We start from the raw sequence: 19,245 nt of genomic DNA, 5'->3' as shown, positions 1-19,245 counted from the left end.
CCTCTATTTTCCCTCTGCTGGTTTGGAAGTTATATATTTTATTCCTGTTCTTTGCTGTGGCCAAGCTTAATTTTTAAGTTCATTATTATTTTATTTTTCAATTTTTTTATATTTCACTATTACAGTTTATTTATTTTCAATATGATTGTGTATTGGTTTTAGGTGTATAGCATAGTGGTTAGACAATCATATACTTTACAAAGTGTTCCCCCCTTAGTTTTTAATTAAAAATATTGGAAATCGCACACTTGGAGATAAGTTGCAACACAGTACAAAGAACATTGATACAACATCGCTACTACTTAATGCGGGTTCCCTACCAACAAGGACACTCTCCCACATGGACATCTGAAAAGCAGTGTTCTGTGTTCCTGCCATCCCAGCGAAGCCCTCGCTCTCATTTCCTGAATGTTCCAGCAACTTCTGTGGGTCAGAAGGATGCACTTCAGAGCCTGCATTAGAAGGTGATGTTACTTTAATGTGGGGAGTCTTCATTTTCTCCTGGACTTTAGTCCCTGGCCTTTTGCAGCTGTGGCCAGTGACTCCATCGAACGCCCCTGGACGTGGGTTCGCCCCACGTTTCCTAATTGCTCAGAGAGCTCGCCGAGTGTCGTCAGGTCGCAGAAATGCCACCTGCTTGTTTCATCGCGTCCCAGCAGGTGGTGTAACTCCATGTGCCCCTTATGGGACACGCTCACTCCGATCACTGGATCCTGGCATTCACACGCCAGATTTCTTCACTCCTTCCCCTTCAAAATTAATGTGCGCGTTGTATGAGGGACTTCGCAACCACAGAAATATCTTCCCTCCTCATCAAATTTCAGCTCCCGAGCCATGTCGGGACTGACCCCTGGGCTGTGCTGCTCAGGGGCCCTCGTCCCTGGGCATCATGGTTCTCAGGTTCCCATGGTTCCCAACCTGGTCCGCAGGCTCCTCTTTACGCCCATTCCACTTTCGGGTCATGTCCCGTCTCCTCTGCTCACTTCCGGTGTCTGGCACAATGAGTTGTCATTCTGTCCTTTCTGCCCCAGGTCAGGACTGTGTCAGATCCACAGGAACCCTGACTTCTCACAGAACGAGATCTGGAGGCCACCGTCTGGGCAGGAGCTGGGCTCTCTGCTCCTAGGAGATGACATTGTCCAAGCCACTAGGTGGGCACAGCAAGAAGGTGTATGTACACACAATATCACACACACCACATACCACATACAAACAGCACATATCACACACCACACACACCACACACATACATACACACCACACACACGCACACTACACAAGCACACCACACACACAGCACTTACCACACACACCACACACACACACCATACACATGTAAACCACACACACCACATACACACCACACACACCACACACAGACCACACACACATACATACACACCACACACCACACACACACACATACATACACCACACACACGCCACACACCCAGACACATACATCCATACTTTCACTTACCCCTCCTGTAGACATGTTGAAAACCATGGTTCATGTCAATTTCTCCGATTCCGACATTTTCGTGGGGTTAATTTTAATATTTTCCTTCCCAGATTTCTTCCCCTCCGATCAGTGAGAACGCTAACCCCTCCCATTCTCAGTGTTTACCTCCTGGATCAGCTCCACCGACTCCCCTCAGCCCGAGGGACCACCCTGCTCGATCTGACGCTCTGACATCCTTGCTGACGCCCCTGTGTGGACCCTCCCCCCATTCCTGCCATGGGGTGACACCTCCTCTGCCTTAGAGCCTCAGTTCAGGGCCCCTGCTGCTGCCATCTCTGGTTTAGGTCCCTAGGCATTTAGCTTTTACTTTTTAAAAATTGTTCTTTCAGCCCTACATTTTGGCTTATTTGTTAAATGTTAGCCAGTTTTTAAAATATATACATTTTTATTGATTTCAGAGAGGAAGGGCGAGGGAGAGAGAGAGAAACATCAATGATGAGAGAGAATAATGGATCGGCTGCCTCCTGCACCCCCCACACTGGGATCGAGCCCACAAGCCGGTCAGGACCGGGAATCGTACTGTGACCTCCTGGTTCTTGGGTCGATGCTCAACCACTGAGCTATGCCGGCCAGGCTGGCCAGTTTTTTTAGGTGCTTGTAGAAGGAGGGTTTTCCCCATTATTTACCTATAATATTTTGGCAAACAAGAATCCATGCGGCTCATCCTAAAATTCGCCCGTCTACGTTCTCCCTAGAAGCCTCCCTTGCAGTTACCGAGCCTGCCCAGGGCATCCTGGATGCTGACAGCCACCCAGAGCGCATCCTTCTCCCAGCCACCTCCTCCCCCCCGCCTCCTCCAGTCGCTGGGTGGAAGGGAGAGAGTGTGAACTGAAAAGCAAACTCATCTTTCAAGTACCTCAAACAGACCAGATGCAAGGAGAGAGGAGGAGAGGTGGATGTGGCCAAACATCCATGCCTTCGAGAGACTTAATAGGATTGAGCTGCAAGAGCGTCATGGCTCCTGGGGAGAACTGAATATTTCCTGGTTCGTTGTGCTGGATTTCATGAGCCAAACAGGGGCCTTTAAAGTGTATTTTCTTTTGCTTTTCAATGGATTTAATTAAGGTTGGACTTGAGGCTTAAAGTAGTTTGGAAACTTGCGATGTAAAACAAATAACCCAGAGCCTGCTAACCTCTGGAGCAGGTAAGGCTGGGGGAGCGTGGCGCCCGGGGGCTGGTAATTTGGCACCTCCTGAAAGCAGAATTTTAAGTGCTTTTACTTAGGAATCTCAGAGTGTGCCAAATAAAGCTTTTTATTAATTCCATTTGCATTTATCGTCCTTTCCGTTCATAACCTAACTGCCCCTCTATTTCCCGGTGGGGTTTCTGAGTGACTGGTGGGTGCCCCCCTTGCCTTCCCCCCCACACACGTTTAATGAGCTCGAGCTGAGAACTGAACACTAGGGACGAAAGCAGGGTGTTCTCACTCCCCCAAAGCAGGAGTCGTTGCCCGGAACCCGCTATCCATCACCCCTATGAGCCGGCCTGGCCTTTGATTGATGGCAAAGACATCCCGGACTCAATAAAGCAGCCGAAGGCGCCTCTGCCACACGATTTCTTTCTTTATTCATGGAATTCCTCCAAGAGGTCGTCAAAAATAAGTCACCACATCACCATTTTATGTTTTTTCTTCTCCATAGCCACCTGTGATTTTCTTAAAGTCCTAAAAGTCTCGTTTTCTTTAATGAACCAGCTTTGACTGCAGAAAATATATATCCACTTGTGTTTTATTACTCCTCAGCTCGCGACCCGGGTTTCATCCTCTCAGGACGAGTGTGGGGGGTGATCACCGACAGCAGCGCTCGCACTGGCCATTCGCACCGTCCCCACCAGGCCATGGACATGTCTGTGACTGATGAGCAGGGAGACTTGCGTTCAAGGTCCTCATGTTCCGAAGGGAGAAGTGAGGCCCAAGACTGACGACTGAGCACAGAGCTACTCGACGTCCCAGCACAAGTCGGGACCAGAAGCCGGCTCTCCTCGCTCCCTGTGTCCTCCCCAGGTGGTGGCCCAGCTGTGTCTTCATGTGGCTGGTCACACAGGCGCACACAGCACTGGGGTTGTGCTGGGCACCATCGCACCAATCAAAGCGCCAGTGTGGTCAGCAATCAGCACTGTTCATGTCCCCAGGCCACAGAGGGAAACAGGCTAGTGCGTCACCCAGGCGAGTCGCCCAGGCGAGTCTACACGCTGCAGATCCGAGTGCGGATCCGGGTTCCCACTGCCACTCTTCCCTTCCCTCGACGCCGTAAGCGGGCGCCTTGGTGTCGCGCTTATCACAAATCCCAAAGGAGATCTAACATCTCCATTGGAAAGACGGATCTTCACTCAGCGATCAAAATTGAATCAAGTTTGAACTATGTACCAGCGTGCAACACGCAGTGTTTTCTCCATACTCCTCGTGGCCTGAAGAAGTGTTAAGTTATTTGTCTCATGCGTCTTAATCATTCAAAGGGTTGTCGAAGGACAGACTGAGGCGGCATTCCATGCACATGCCAGGAGAGTCACCCCCTGTGGCAGAGAAAGCGAAGGAGGAAAGATTCTTTTAGAGATGACCTTGATCTCATCGGCTGCGAGTCCTGGGTGATGGCAGGGGTGACGCTGCTGATCGGGCTGTTTCGGCTTCCTCAGCTGTGTGTGTGTGAGAGGAGGGAGATGCTGAGATGAGGGTCACCGTTTGCTGCTCCTTGTGACTCTGTCCCATTAGTGAGGTGACCCCCGCAGTGCCTTAGGGATTGGTCGGCACCATTCATGGAAAGGTGAGGCAACACTCCATCAGAACACATGAGTCTTTTGAAAGTGGAGTTTGTTCCAGATTCTGCCCCTTCATGGCTGTGTGAACCTGGGCAGTCAGATTCTAGATGCTAGAAAAAGGACTCATTCTGGATGAACACAATGATGTCACAGGGTGGATGTGGGAGTCAGATGCATGACAGCTGGGGCAGGCTGGGGTGGGGAGGCCAGCCCGGGGGGACCACTCAGCCCAGAGCAGAAAGGGCTGTCATTGCAGCCCAGCGATAATCTCCGGGCGGTTGGAGTGCAAGTTGGTTATGCTCCTGGACTTGGCCGTGAGCATGGTAACCACAAACAGTGAACAGTCAGTAAACAATATTCACGGATCCAAGGGAACAGGCTCAAGGTGCACAGCATATGAAAAACATCCTCAACTGTTTTCAGAGGGATTTGGTGGAAGATTAAAATGTCCCATCCTAACCCAACTAGAAGTCTCAGCCACAAATAGAAGGCGGAATGAGAGGGAGAGGAAAGAGGAGTTGAAGAGTTGGGAGAGATGGAGCAATGAAACGGGAGAGAGGCCAGGCAGGAGGGAGAGAGACTGGGAGAGGGGCTGGGTGGGAGGGAGAGAGGCCGAGAGAGAGGCTGGGCAGGATTGTGTAGTGGGAAACGGATCCATGGAAACCCCAGAGAAGGTCTTTGAGGTGTGTGTCTCCTCAACTCCAAGGAAGTGGTTTATTCTTGAAATGGTTTCAGGGGAGAGGCACAGAAGAAGGAAGTCACAGACCAATATCTTTGATGAATTCAGATGCAAAACCCCTAAACAAATACTAGCAAATTGAATACGTCCTGTCACCGTCACTTCATTCCGTGTTTATTGCAGGACAATTTTCACAGTAAGACGCACATGTCTTGTGTGCATCACTCACCGGGTTTGGCAGCTGTATACATCCATGTAACTACCAAGAAAATAAAAATGTGGAACTCTAGCCGGTTTGGCTCAGTGGATAGAGCATCAGCCTGTGGACTGAAGGGTTACAGGTTCGATTCTGGTCAAGGGCATGTACCTTGGTTGCGGGCACATCCCCAGTAGGGGGTGTACAGGAGGCATCTCATCGATGTTTCTCTCTCATGGATGTTTCTAACTCTATCCTTCTCCCTTCCTCTCTGTCAAAAATCAATAAAATATATTTTAAAAAATAGAGAAAAATGCTATCTATTTGAAAAAAAAAGCAGAACCTTCCCGTACCCAGAAAAGAGGCTCTTTCCAAGCGAATCTACCACTGTGTTTGCATCCCATGTTTATGAAGGACGGTCACCTGCAATTTTCTTTCCCAGTCACGTCCTGTCAGATTATTATGACCACCTGATATTTGTAGGCAAATTAGCTGTAATTTCGCGCTGAAGTTGCTAGAGGGCCAGACCATTAGAAATAGGGAAGCAGGTTGTTTACCACGACAGTAGAAGTGATTTTTTTCTGAAGATATGGGTAAACAACGCGATTTAACAGCCTTTGAATGTGGGAGACATATATATATATATATAGATACTGAGTGGCCAGATTATTATGACCACCCCATCAGTACTTCGTTAGGCCACCTTTTGCCTTCAATACTGCGGCGATTCTTCTTGGCATTGACTCCACGAGATGTTGAAAGGTGATGGGAGGAATCTGACAGCATGCCTGATGAATAGCACTGTCCAGTTCTGTGAGATTTGATGGTTGTGGAACCAGCTGCCTTTTAACTTCGTCCCACAAATGCTCAATTGGATTGAGATCTGGTGATTGTGGGGGCCACCTAAGCAAGGTAAAGTCTCCCTCATGTTCTTGAAACCACTCCTGCACAATACGAGCACCGTGGCATGGTGCATTGTCTTGTTGGAAGAAGCCATCTCCATTGGGATACGCCATCAACATGATAGGATGAACTTGATCAGCAACGATACTTAGGTATGTTGTGCTATTCAGACGTTGTTCCACATGAATTAAAGGGCCCAAATCATGCCAGGAAAACATGCCCCAAACCATAACACTGCCCCCACCAGCTTGAAGGGTTGTATTCACGCATGTGGGGTGCATGGTTTCATGCTGTTTCTGCCAAATTCTCACTCTGCCATCTGCATGATGTAACTGGAAACGTGATTAATCGGACCACATGACTTTTTTCCAATACTCAACTGTCCAATCCTTGTGTTCCTGTGCGAATTGGAGACGTTTTATCTTGGTAACTGCAGACAGCAAAGGTGTTCAAACAAGCCTTCGGCTTCCATATCACATACAATGCAGTGTACAGCTAATTCGCCTACAAACGTCAGGTGGTCATCATAATCTGGCCACTCAGTGTGTGTGTGTGTGTGTGTGTATTTGTATCCATCTTTTTATTGACTGATTGCGATTTTTTTGTGTCTTGCTTAATAATTCCTTTTTTATCCAAGACATTGTCCTCTATTTTGGGGGGCTTTGATTTTCACTTGTTAATACTTAACTCATTAAAATTATTTTTATTTATGGTTCGACACAGGTGTCAGCCTTTTTACATCGCACAATCAATTTTCCCAGCACAATGTATTGACTAGCTTAGCACTTCTTCTCTGACTTGTAATGCCATTTATCAATGTCCTATGTATTAATAGGCAACTGTCTGTAATCTTTATTCTTTTCCATTATCTGCTTGGCACTGACATCAGAGTGTCTGCTGCTGCAGTTTATAAGTCTGATGCCCAGTGAGGACTGTTTTCATGCATTTCTCCTCTCCTCTTGATCTTTATTCCTAGAGGTTTTAAGAAAACAAGTTTTTGTTTTGTTGAAGCTTTTGTCCCCTCCCCATTTTATTAATAATTATCAGTTATGTCTGCCTTATTTTTAAAAGCTTAAGTTTTTAACTTCTCTGGACATTTATTTCTAGTTTCTTTATTAGAGCACAACCCCTCACCCCAGGCCCCCTTTGGGTCCTACTTCAGATGACTGCGACATGGTTCGCTTCTTGCCATTCATTCTGAATATTTCATGGTTTCCTATGTGAATAACTAATTAGCTCACTAGTTATTTAAGAGGGTCTGTATTATTGTAAGTCCATCTTTGTTGATCTTTTTAAAATTATTTGAAGTGTTGCTTTGAGAATCTGATCAGAGTGTGTACCACGTACAACCCTAGCAGCCAACAGAGCCACGCTCAAGTGGGTAAACGGAGGTGAGTTTAATGAAGAGGCTATTGACACAGGCAGGCAGGGTTTCAGGACCACGAAGGGCAGTGGGAGCCCTGAGCCTGTGGCAGGGGAAGCCTTAGGGCTGGGCGCCAGGAGGGGACAAGGAGGCCGGAGCACAGAGAGCCCGGCTGCATAGCTGAGGCCCCGACCAGGGCCGTGGTCTCGGAGAAACTTCTTCCACCCACAGCCTCCTGGAGGAGCAGGCTCAGCACCTGATGTCAGTCTCTCCCCACGGCACCGCCTGCCACTCCCGCTGATGGAAACCCCAGCGTGCCGAGTGGATGGTCTGACTGCAGCGTCCAGGGCAGCTCACTGTTCGGTCCCTCAGAGCCTTCTCTTATCTGTCTTCCCGGTAAAATACATGTGTTCCCTACACAGGACCCAGAGCCCCGTGAGCTGCCCTGGCATCAAGGCCTGACGTCAGGAGACCTGGACACTAGAGTAGGAGTCTCCACCAGCTGCGCAAGGAAGTCAGAGGCAGAGGATGGGGAAAAGGGAGCAATTAGCACAAACGCAGCGAGTGTGTCCCAAGCCTGGAGGCCGGCAGGCTGCCCCGCTGGCCAGGACAGCTGTCAGGCTCCACAGTAAATCTCATGCTCCGTGTTTGCTCTTCCAGGACCTTTGCTACATGGTTGCCCTTTAATCCTGGGGGCTGTTTCAAAAGTTCACTTCTTTGTTTTCCGAACCCCTGGCTTCCTGTCTTTGTGGGGCTGCCGGCAGTGCCCACTGGCCAGAGCTACTGGGAAGGAGTGCGGAGTCACACCGAGGTCCTGCGGTTGGGGGGCACCCCCGTCTCACATCCCCGGGCTAGGAACGAACACAGCGTGTCTACCGTTCCCCGGGGACTGGCCAGAGCTACTGGGAAGGAGTGCGGAGTCACACTGGGGTCCTGTGGTTGGGGGGCGTGTCTAACGTTCCCCGGGACTCCCGGCGATACAGAGTGGAACCCAGAATACCGACTGCCTGACTGACCTCCCTTTTCAGCGTTTCCGGTCATTATTTTCAGCCCAGAGCAGAACCTAGTGACCTTCAGAGGGTCCTGATCGTGCCTTTTGACCAGTAAGTAGCCGTGTTGGCGTAAGGATTTCGGGGCCCCAGTGCAAGGCTCAGAGCTCTTCCCCTGTGTAACTTGTGACACGCGTAGGAGGCAGGAGAGGCCACGGAGAGCAGACGCCACCCTGGAGTGGGGTGGCTCCCACCCGACGTCTCAGGGAGGACTAGCCCAGCTTTGCCTCTCACTGGCCCGTGGAAGGGCCTGAGACTCCAGGTGGCTCAGCCCTCCCCACTCAGCAGAGTGTCCGCCGGGCCAGGAAGGTGCGTGAGTCCTTGAAGTCCCGGGTGAAGGAGGAGAGAGATGGCCGAGACAGGAGCTGGGAGAAGACAGACAGGACCCGGGGGGTGGGCTGCGCTCACACTGAAGACCTGAGTGGGAAGAAGGGTGGGCGGGTAGGATCCAGAGGGTCAGGGAGCTGCAGGGCGAGGGCGTGTCCCTTTGGCCAGGGGAGGGGGACGACAGAGAATAGTATGAAAGGGGAGGGGTAGGAGAGGATGTTGGAGGGGATAAAGGGATTAGGTTTGCTAGGCATTCGAAGCTGGGTTACCTTTAACAACTTTGAGAGTTGCCACTGAAGATTGAAATCAATTCTTCCTTAATGAATTTTCCTCCTGATTGTACAATGTTTTAAAAACACCTGCGACAGGGTTGTCCTGGTGTAAACTGAGGTGTGTTCACTTGCCCCCTCCCCCTCTTTATTTACCAAAGAACCAGGGAAATGCCTCCTTTTCCTGCTGCCTTGGGAAGGGGTGGCTCTGAAGTGGGCCCTCTGTAGATCCCAGAGTTGACCACCAGGAGGCAGTGTTGTTTCTTCTCAGACAAGGTTAGATGGTCCATGGGACCAGCCAGGGATTACAGATTGTTGTTGAAATAGAGGAAGAATGAGGCCCCGGAGCCTGGATCCGAGGTCAGAGGTGGGAGAAGTGTGGGAGGCAAGGACAGAGAAAGACGAGACAAAAGTGCTTTCCGGAAGCCTCCTGACGGGAGGAAACAGGCTCTCTCTCCATGTGAGCCCGTCAGGCAGGTGGGTCTCCTGCAGACGCTGGGGTTGGCTGTCCCCAGAGGACACCTGACGGCCAGCGGTTCCGTCAAATGAGCCCCGTGACGAAGGCGCGCCTGCCCTTTGTCTTCCTCTTGGCCTCCATAGGGTCTGACTTGCAACACGTTGTCCAAGGAATGATTTTTTAAAATAATAGTTTGTTGAGTTTTTAGAGAGAGAGAGGAAGGGAGAAGAGAGAAACATCGATGTGAGAGGGTAACATTGATTGGCTGCCTCCGGCACGCCCCCTCCTGGGGATCAAGCCTGCAACCTGGGCATGTGCCCCGACTGGGGATATAACGACAACCTTTTGCTGCACAGGACGATGCCCAACCAACTGAGCCACAGCGGCCAGGGCATCCAAGGAATGATCCAACACAGCACCCGACCCTGCTGAGACGCCACGTTGGGGGCCTGGGCCCTGGCTCTCCTCTCTCCCTGCAGCCTTGGCCGTGTGTCCTTGATAAATAGAACTCCCGTCTGGGCCTCCGCTCCCAGGTCACATCACTCACCCGTGTAAAAGCCAGTCCTCCCGCATGCCCGCCACAGGGACCGAGGTGCATGTTTGGAAGGAAACAGGTGGTTCTGAGTGAGAAATGCAAGCTTCTTCTTTCATTATTTTAGGCCTCACAGGGTAAGTAAGTCTCATCAGTGAGGGCTCTGGGGTTTGCCTACTTCATGGCTGGGTTAAAACAGGCAGTTGAGTGTCATTGCCCGGCATCCATGTACCATTGTGTGGTCACTGGTTGAGCCTCGACCCATGAACCAGGAGGTCACGGTTCCATTCCTGGGCAGGGCACATGCCTGGGTTGTGGACTCAACCCCCAGTGTGGGGCGTGCAGGAGGCAGCCGATCAATGATTCTCTCTCATCATTGATGTTTCTCTCTCTTTCTCCCTCTCCTTTCCTCTCTCTGAAATCAATTAAAAAACATATTTAAAAACAAAAAAACACCCCAGTCAGCTGTTGTCTGGCTGAGGATGCCTGTCCACTTGGTTCATGCCGTGGGCAGCCGCCTTCGTGGCCACGAGGACAGGAATACGCGTGGCTGGTTTCCGGTTGAACCTCCCTGATTGCCCCGAGAGCCTGGGGGCACGGGACCGCCAGGTCGCAGGGTCCCCGGGGCAGGAACTGTTTCCTCCAGGAGATGTAGGTCTTGCTCGTTTCCTCTGCAGTCGCCGTCCACCTGCGTCTTTGGTTCTGCAGGGTGTGCATGGCCTCCCTGCCAGCCTCCGTAAGGCCCATGTCTGTGCGCTGTAAACAGAACTCTTAGGTCTGGACTTTTCTTTCTCCTCATCCGGAAACTTCTTACATCAACCACCATCCACCTCGTCGCCCCACCCACGCCAGATGAGGTACGTGCCCTTGACTGGAATCGAACCTGGGACCCTTCGGGCCACAGTCCGACGCTCTATCCGCTGAGCCAAACCGGCTAGGGCAGGAGATGTAGGTCTTGCTCGTTTCCTCTGCAGTCGCCGTCCACCTGTGTCTTTGGTTCTGCAGGGTGTGCATGGCCTCACTGCCAGCCTCCATAAGGCCATGGCTGTGCGCTGCAAACAGAACTCTTAGGTCTGGACTTTTCTTTCTCCTCATCCGGAAACTTCTTACATCAGCCACCATCCACCTCATCGCCCCACCCACGCCAGAGACACGGCCAAACGCACTGGCACTTCTCGGCGCCACGCACGCTGCTCGTTGTCTATTCCACACCGTAACGTGTCGCTCCTCCTTTGTGCTTTGTGGTCTGGAATGTTGGCATAGCGTTAACTTTCCTTCCTAACTTCCTCTCCTCATGCTTCCCTAGCCCCTCCAGTGCTCGGGCACTCATGGAGGGTGGGAATTCCTTTGTCTCTCACTGTGCTGACCACAGAGAGCATTCATAGGAATATTGGTGAAGGAATTAGGTAAAAGCAGGCCCGTAGCTCTGCAGCTGAGGTGCAGACTGGACCTGTGGCCTCCTTGCCAGACCCAACCCCTCTTAGCCAGGCTGCTTCCCGAGCTGCCCTGTGGGAAATGCATGGAAACTCCCACTTTGGGGGAAGTAGGTATTTCCATAAGCGTGTTCCCATACATCATCTCTTAAATGCATATCATATTTTAATAGATGCAGCCTCAGCCTGTGTGGCAGGCGGAACAAATGCTACTTTTCTAAGGGTTTAGTTGTACAACGAGAACACTGAGCCTCAGAGGGGTTGAGTGATTGTCAAGGTCACGTAGCTAAGGCATGCCTGTGCTTGGCGAGAAATCAGTTTCCCGCGTTGGCTGCCATGCCGATTTCTCACTGAGCCTCCTCCCTCGACTTGTGCAGCGAGTGATGGCTGGGTGTCGGCTCACGGGTGCTTACACGGTGTGTCTCTGACCCCCCTTTCCAACAACTGATGGGGCAGAACCCTTTGCATTTGGGCTTAACAAAGATAGACGCTAACTGGGTGGATTAAGGGGTTGAAGACACACTTTGAGATGCCTCACCTGGAGCCATGCCACCGACAGGTGGATACAGTGAATATGGAGAAGTCCCTGCTGATGAGTAACACATGGCTTTCGGGCAAGTAGGTAAATTCAAGGAGACTGCCTTCTCAGCTGCGCTCCGAAGCTTCGCGCATGAATAATTGAGCAGCTCCCTGCACACTCAGTGTTTGTGAGCCTGCTCCAGGCAGAAGAGAGAAAGAACATTTGAAAACAAGCGCTGCATTCTCCAGGAGTTTGTTAGTTTGGCAGAAGACTTAATAACCACATCTGCAAAGGCACATATTGGTGTGTCTTGTTATTTCCCTGTTGATGCATCGAAGTGAAACACCTCAGACAGCCCTGAGCCTCGTGGACCCGCTTGCTCATCTGTGACGATCCTCCTGCTGGTCTCGCAGTGCGACTGTGTTCCAGTTCTGTTCACCCACCTTGCTTGTCTCTCAAGGGGGACAGTGGCCAGTCCAGCAGGGGCACAGAGGTTTCCCCGTTGAGTAAATGTTACCTGTTCCACAACGTCCGCAGCACCATCCTTGTTAAAGCTAAGCTGGGGGCACTGAGGGAGGTGGCCCGCGCTGTCCGTGGTCTGGCGCGGGGAGTCTGTCCAGGGGAACTGGGGCCGCCTGGTTCTGCGGGTTCGTTGGGTGCTTTCCTGGGCGGAGGAAGAGCTCAGGTGGAACTTGTGTGCAGACAGTGGCGACCGGGGACATCCCCGAAACCACGGGATTCTGGGAAGTCAGCAGCAGGGCCTGGATGTAACACGTCTGCTGTGACACGTTATAAACGAGTCTCACTCAGACCTGGAGCCCTCACTGACCTTGCTTTCATTTCTTCCTTCACCGAGTGAATGGTGTCGAAGTCCTGCTCTTCTAGGTAGACCAGCGGGAAGGAAAGAGACAAGAACTTCTGCCTCAGGGGGCTTACATTCTAGTGGGGGAGGAGGGACAAGACCGTGGAGACTGCCTAGAGCTGTTCTGGGAGGTGCAGCTCACTCCCGTGGACAGCGAACGTGTGTGAAATGGGTTGTGCCGTTACCTTCCTGGGGCAGGGGTTGAGCGGAAGCCTTCCGGGACTGTGATCCTGGAGGGCACCGGCAGAACGGCTGCATGTATTTAAGCATTGATTAGGAAATCTTCATCTGCCTCATTTAAAGAGCTTTAACCAAATGCAACTTAGTTTTTCTTCATAGGAGGGGCCTACACCACAGACCGGCGTCGCTCAGGGGTTGCCAAGCAGATGCAGCAAGAGGATGAGTGGGGGGTGGGGCAGTGGGGGGATAAGGACACATATGTAATACCTCAATCAATAAAGAAAAAAAAAGAGGATGAGATGTGAGAAGACTGTTGGTCAGACTCTACTTGGCCATTACACACTTTCCCCTCTCTCCCTTTGGGGAATCCATCTCACAACAGTTTTGGTGATAAATTCTGTATTTATTGCATGATATATATTGAACTCCCTCTCTCCTTCCTTCCCTCCCTCCCTCCCTCCCTCCCTCCTTCCCTCCCTCCTTTCCTCCCTCCTTCCCTCCCTTCTTCCCTCCCTCCCAAGTTTGGTGCTGGCTGCTCTTGGTACAAGTGTTACCTCCAATAAACACCGCTGCACTTGGCTTTTAACCTGGGTTCAGGTTTCTGGTAAGTGTGGCAGATAGAGGCAGAACAGGGGGCAGACTCAGCTTGCCTGTCAATTATACTTTCTTAAAAACTAATGATATTGGTGCTGATTATTCTTCATCCCTGCCAGCCTTATCCACAGTTTTTTGCCTTTGTGGTGTTCTCTGTGTGTGCCTGCGTGTGCCTGTGTGTGTGTATATCTCTCTTCTTGCTGCCTGAGTCTATACCAATTGGTTCAGACACAGCATGGCGGGGGGAGAGGGGTGATTTCTTCTCCTGCTCCCCCTGCTTCAGTCCCTGGTTCAGGGGTGGCTCGTCCAATACAAGTTCAGCTCTGCTGGGCGCCCCCTCCATGGCCTGGGCTCTCCCCAGCCAGCACTGCCTCCTGGCCTCGGCCTCAGGGGACTGGAAACCTCCTGGCAGAGCTGCCAGAGCTGGTGCCCAACCCCCAGGCGGCCCCTCCCCTGCCCCCTGCTCTGCACACGCCCTGCAGCCAGTCCTCCCGGGACCCCTGCGCCTGCCCGGTTCAGGCCAGCCTCCTATCTGAGTAACTGAGCGTCTACAATGCAACATTACTATTTTGGGAAAAAATCCTGATTTAAGGGGAAAGGGCCTGAAGGTGTTAGGTACCTGTTTTTCCTCAGTCATTGTAAATCGCTGCCCTGTTTCCCCAGCTTCAAGGCATCACTTTAAAGTCACTCAGTCCTTCCATTTCAGATCAGAAACCCCCCCCCCCAACCCCAGGGTACAGCTGTCATTGGAGCATCTCAGCTTCAGAGAAATCTCAAACCTTAGAGTCTTTCCCGACTTTGCTGAGAGCTAAGACAACCGCTCCCAGTCCCCCAGGAGTAGAAAGTGCGGGGGTGGGTGGGAATGGGGGACCGGGAGGTGAGGGGACTCTCGGAGAAGCTGGTGTGTGATGGGACTTGGTGGGTGAGTCTAAACGTGCCTTCTGCTGGGAATGACCGCCACCCTCTGGGACTGGAGACCAGCCCGGATGCTGGGGGAGCGCTTTGTGGTGAAATCCGCGCGGGGCAGAGGTGAGGGGCACCAGGAAAGCCGAGGTCACCGCAGGTCACCTGAACTCAGCCTGCAATTTCCCCGGTCCTGGGAGCTCTCCTCCGCTCTGGGCCGGCCAGGAGGGCGTGTCCTCTGCTGGGAGCCTGTCACTAGGACTAACCTGCGGGATTCTTGTCACTTTCCTGACTCAGGGGGTGGGATGGTGGTGGAGGGGGGGCGCTCCAGGCACCATTAGGTGGCTACCCCTCTAAACCTACAGCTCACAAAAGGGAGGCCTGGGCCTTGCCTGTTTCAGTGCTTTGCCCTTTACAATGTCGAGGTCGGGCTCCCCCTCGGATATGCACGACTATGCCACCGGCTCAGAGCGAGGCCTCCCGCAGGGGCAGGACTCTGCTTGGACCTCGGAGGTAAGTCTGAGGGCTGCCTGGGCTCCGCGGCGAGAAGGGAGTCTATGAGGCCCCTTGAAAGCCATTTCCTCCCTGGCCGCACCTTCTTATCTCCTGGCGCCTGTCCCGGTGGGTCAGTGTCCTCCGCGTTTCCCGTGCGAGCCCCCGCTCCTCCTCGCTGTGTCCCACTCGGGCACCCAGCGGGCTGGCCCAGGACTGCCCCGCCTGAGGGAGGACAGGGGCCCGTGTGTATGTGAACATGACCTGCCTGGGCCCTCGAGGGCTCTCTCCCGCCTTCCAGTCCGTTCTCCTGGGGCTGCCGGCTCCCTTTCACTCCACGTTGTGACCCGTAGGCTCTCTTACACTCTCAGCGCCACGGCTGTGGCTCTCACGCCGTTCCCGCTTGGCTGCGTCCTGAGGACGTTTCCTCCATCGATCACCCGGGTCCCCAGGCCTTTACGTAAATCACATCCTCACACGATGTCATAAACGACGAGGGTAAATGTCACAAATGACATTCGTTTGGTTTTGTACAAACAGAAGGAAGCGCGGAAGGTTACTAATTACACAAAGACTGTGTCCCGTGGTAACGCACCTCAGGGCTGCGGCGAGACCGCGCCCGGAGGAAGGGGCTGGGGAGGGAGAGCGTGGCGCTGCAGTTGCCGTGGGCGGGACGAACAGAACAGCCGAGGGGTGTGTGTGGTTTAGGTCTGGATGTGTACATGCCCCTCCTGTGAACTTCCTCCCTTTGAGGGGTAAGTCTAGGCCAGTGATGGCGAACCTATGATACGTGTGTCAGAGGTGACACACGAACTCATTTTTTTGGTTGATTTTTCTTTGTTAAATGGCATTTAAATATATAAAATAAATATCAAAAATATAAGTCTTTGTTTTACTATGGTTGCAAATATCAAAAAATTTCTATATGTGACACGGCACCGGAGTTAAGTTAGGGTTTTTCAAAATGCTGACACGCCGAGCTCAAAAGGTTCACCATCACTGTCTAGGGCCTAGACTCTAGGCTGTGGATTGTGGTGATGGTGAATGTGAGAGAAACTTGAAAATACCTTTGGGAGGTGCTTACAGCGGCAGGAGGGGTGTGAATCCCAGCTGAAACCAGGCAGCCAGGATGCCTGCAGGCGCTCCGGCCGCGGGTCTGGTTGAATGACTGAGGACTGTGGCTAAGCTGACGTCCGTGACCATCACAGTCTGTCTGCCCCTGTGAACTGGGCACCAACACACGTCCTGGTACCTTGAACTGAGGACGAGGAAGTCAACAACGGTGCCGTGTGCAACCCAAAGGCGCTAACGCCCTGAGAGGATGCGAGGTCCACGCCTCCCCCTTGAGATCCCGCAGCAGGCGTGCCATGATATGAGATTAACGACTATCGATCCCTCTTCCACTAGATGATGGGGATGATAGAGAGAAGCAAAGGCCTGGCCGGGCTGTGATTCTGCAGTTTTAGAAACGCCCTCTGCTGGTTCCCACCAGGCATCCTGCGAGCGCCTGAGGTGGGGGTGTGAGACCTGGAGCTCCGCACGTTCAGGGGAAGGAGGGCTCTCCTCAAGGAAACACCCTCCCTGGGGGCAGCTTGCAGATACCATGGCTTCAGGATTCTTGTGTGTGTGTGTGCGCGTGCGTGTGTGTATGTGTGTGTGTGTGTGTGTGTGTGTAGCTTGCAGATGCGTTGGCTTCAGGATTCTTGCATGTGTTTGTGTGTGTGTGTGTGTGTGTGTGTGTGTATGTGTGTTTCGTTACTGGGGGTGGACAGCACTAACCCGACTAGCCTGCGTGCTGTTCTTTGGAATCTGGGCAGTGCTCCAGCGCCTCAGGGGGAAGGGATGAAGGATGCTGTGTGGGCCGGGCAGGGTCCATTAAGCCCTGTAGCTGCAAAGCAATAGAGTGTGTGCTTGGCACACGTCAAGGGACAGAATCCACCAGAGACAGACGAGCGTGGGCCCCGTGCCCAGAGCATTAGATACACTTGCAGGATGGGCTGACATGCAGTCAGGACTCCGGGATGCTTTCTGCCTTCTCCCTCCCACTTGGCTGCCCGGGGGGCGTGCTTCCCAGAGGGAAGGCGAGGTTTTTTGTTTTTAATTGATTATTGATTTCTTTTTCTTTGTAGAGAGAAAGGAAGAGAGAAACAGAAACATCAATGTGGGAAACATTGATTGGCTGCCTCCGGCACGCCCCCTACTGGGGATTGAGCCTGAAACTCAGGCAGGAGGCCTGACCAGGAATTGACCCCTTGGTGCCTGGGATGAGGCCCAACCCATTGAGCCACACCGGCCAGGCCAGGAGCGCGTTCAAAGCAGCCTTATTTACGCATGTCTGGAGATGATGGGGTGCCTCACAGATACTTTATCCTGAGTTGCAGCTTCTCTTGGATGTCTAGGCCGAGTCGCGAGATGCATATTGAGGCATCAGGGAAGCGATGGGCAAGAGAGTGTGAGTGTCAGAGGCAGGGAGACCCACGTTCCAAAGCAGCTGTTGGACTTGCCGGCCGCGGCCCAGGCGCGGAGGGCTGTGCGCTCTCATTGGTGAAAGTGGCCTGTCCTGCTTGCACCGAGGCTGGCAGGGGAGAGAGAGAACGTGCGTGGAAATGCCAAGCATGAGCAATGACGAATCTCCACGTCGCACACCAGGCGTCTGCTCCCTCACTGCGCTGTGACGTGTGGGCCTGGCCTGGGGGTCTGCAAAGAAGGAGGAGGAGGAAAGAGTCCATGGAAAGGCTTGATGACCTGGCTGTTCTGGATTCTTCCTGCCTGGAGAAGAGGGCAGGCGAGCCACCACTCCCCGATCGCTCTCCAAGCGGCTTCGCACCCCTGAATGGCGCTGGAGTCATTCTCCACTGGCTCTGCTCACACAGATGCCGCTGTGGTGTGAAACACCGAGACGCTAATAAGCTGTGGCAGCGACGGTGGCAAGTGCGGCGGTGGGTCTCAGAAATGAGTCAAAACACTGTCACGTCATCCCACTTTCCCAGCGGAAGGACTCTGAGGAATGAGAGCCTCATGCTCTCAGAACGGAAGGTGGTTCCCCTCCTGCAGGGTCTGTTCATCGAGGGGGGCGGTTAGGGCAGAGACCCCCCTGCACGCCCGCTGTGCATCCAGGCCAAGCTCTGTTCTCCAGACGCCGTGGCCATCAGCAGCGCTGATCGGGTTCCCCGTTCGGCTCCGTTGAGGATGCCTCCCTCTCAGCAGTGAGAGCGCTCCTGGGGGAGGAAAGAGGCCGGCACCAGGGAGGGTTTGGGATCCGATGTCCCCTTCAGCACCCCAGTGTGAAACGGGGGATCGGGAGCCATTGCATTGGCCTTGTTTCCCACGGTCAGCATCCTGGTCACTGCCCTTTGGCGGCGGGCTCTCTGCTAATTCTCCCTAATTTGTGGCGTCGCAGAAGGCGGTGGCTGGATGCTCTGTTACCCGAGGAGAGAACACAGCGGGTACTCCTTTGACCTGGATGCTCTACCTCTGCCGATAAGTCTACGGACTGATTAGCTTTCGCTGTTGTTGATCAACATTGAGGGCAACGTCCACCCAGTCCCACGTGTCTACTTGATGCTTTAAAATCCTAGGTTTGGGATCTGACGTCCCCTTCAGCACCCCAGTGTGAAACGGGGGATCGGGAGCCATTGCATTGGCCTTGTTTCCCACGGTCAGCATCCTGGTCACTGCCCTTTGGCGGCGGGCTCTCTGCTAATTCTCCCTAATTTGTGGCGTCGCAGAAGGTGGTGGCTGGATGCTCTGTTACCTGAGGAGAGAACACAGCGGGTACTCCTTTGATCTGGATGCTCTACCTCTGCCGATAAGTCTACGGACCGATTAGCTTTCGCTGTTGTTGATCAACATTGAGGGCAACGTCCACCCAGTCCCACGTGTCTACTTGATGCTTTAAAATCCTAGTGATGCGTCTTCAACTTCAACACTGATTCTTGAAGTGCTGACGTCTTATCTTGATGTTAATGGTAATCCTATATAATCTACACTAATAAAAGAGAAACATGGTAATTAGCGTACGACCGCTACCCTTTTCATTGGCTAATCAGTGAGTATATGCAAATTAACTGTCAGCCAAGATGGCGGCCGGCAGCCAGGCACTGAAGCGAGCACGAGGCTTGCTTGCTGCAGACTCCAACCTTCCCCGCCTCACTTGCCAGCCTCTCAGTTGCAACTCTAAGCAACTATATACTATGTTGCAAATAAGAAG

The sequence above is a fragment of the Myotis brandtii genome, unplaced genomic scaffold (genome assembly GCF_000412655.1).
Source record: "Myotis brandtii unplaced genomic scaffold, ASM41265v1 scaffold624, whole genome shotgun sequence".
In the NCBI taxonomy this organism is placed as follows: domain Eukaryota; kingdom Metazoa; phylum Chordata; class Mammalia; order Chiroptera; family Vespertilionidae; genus Myotis; species Myotis brandtii.
This window is presented reverse-complemented; position numbering follows the sequence as displayed.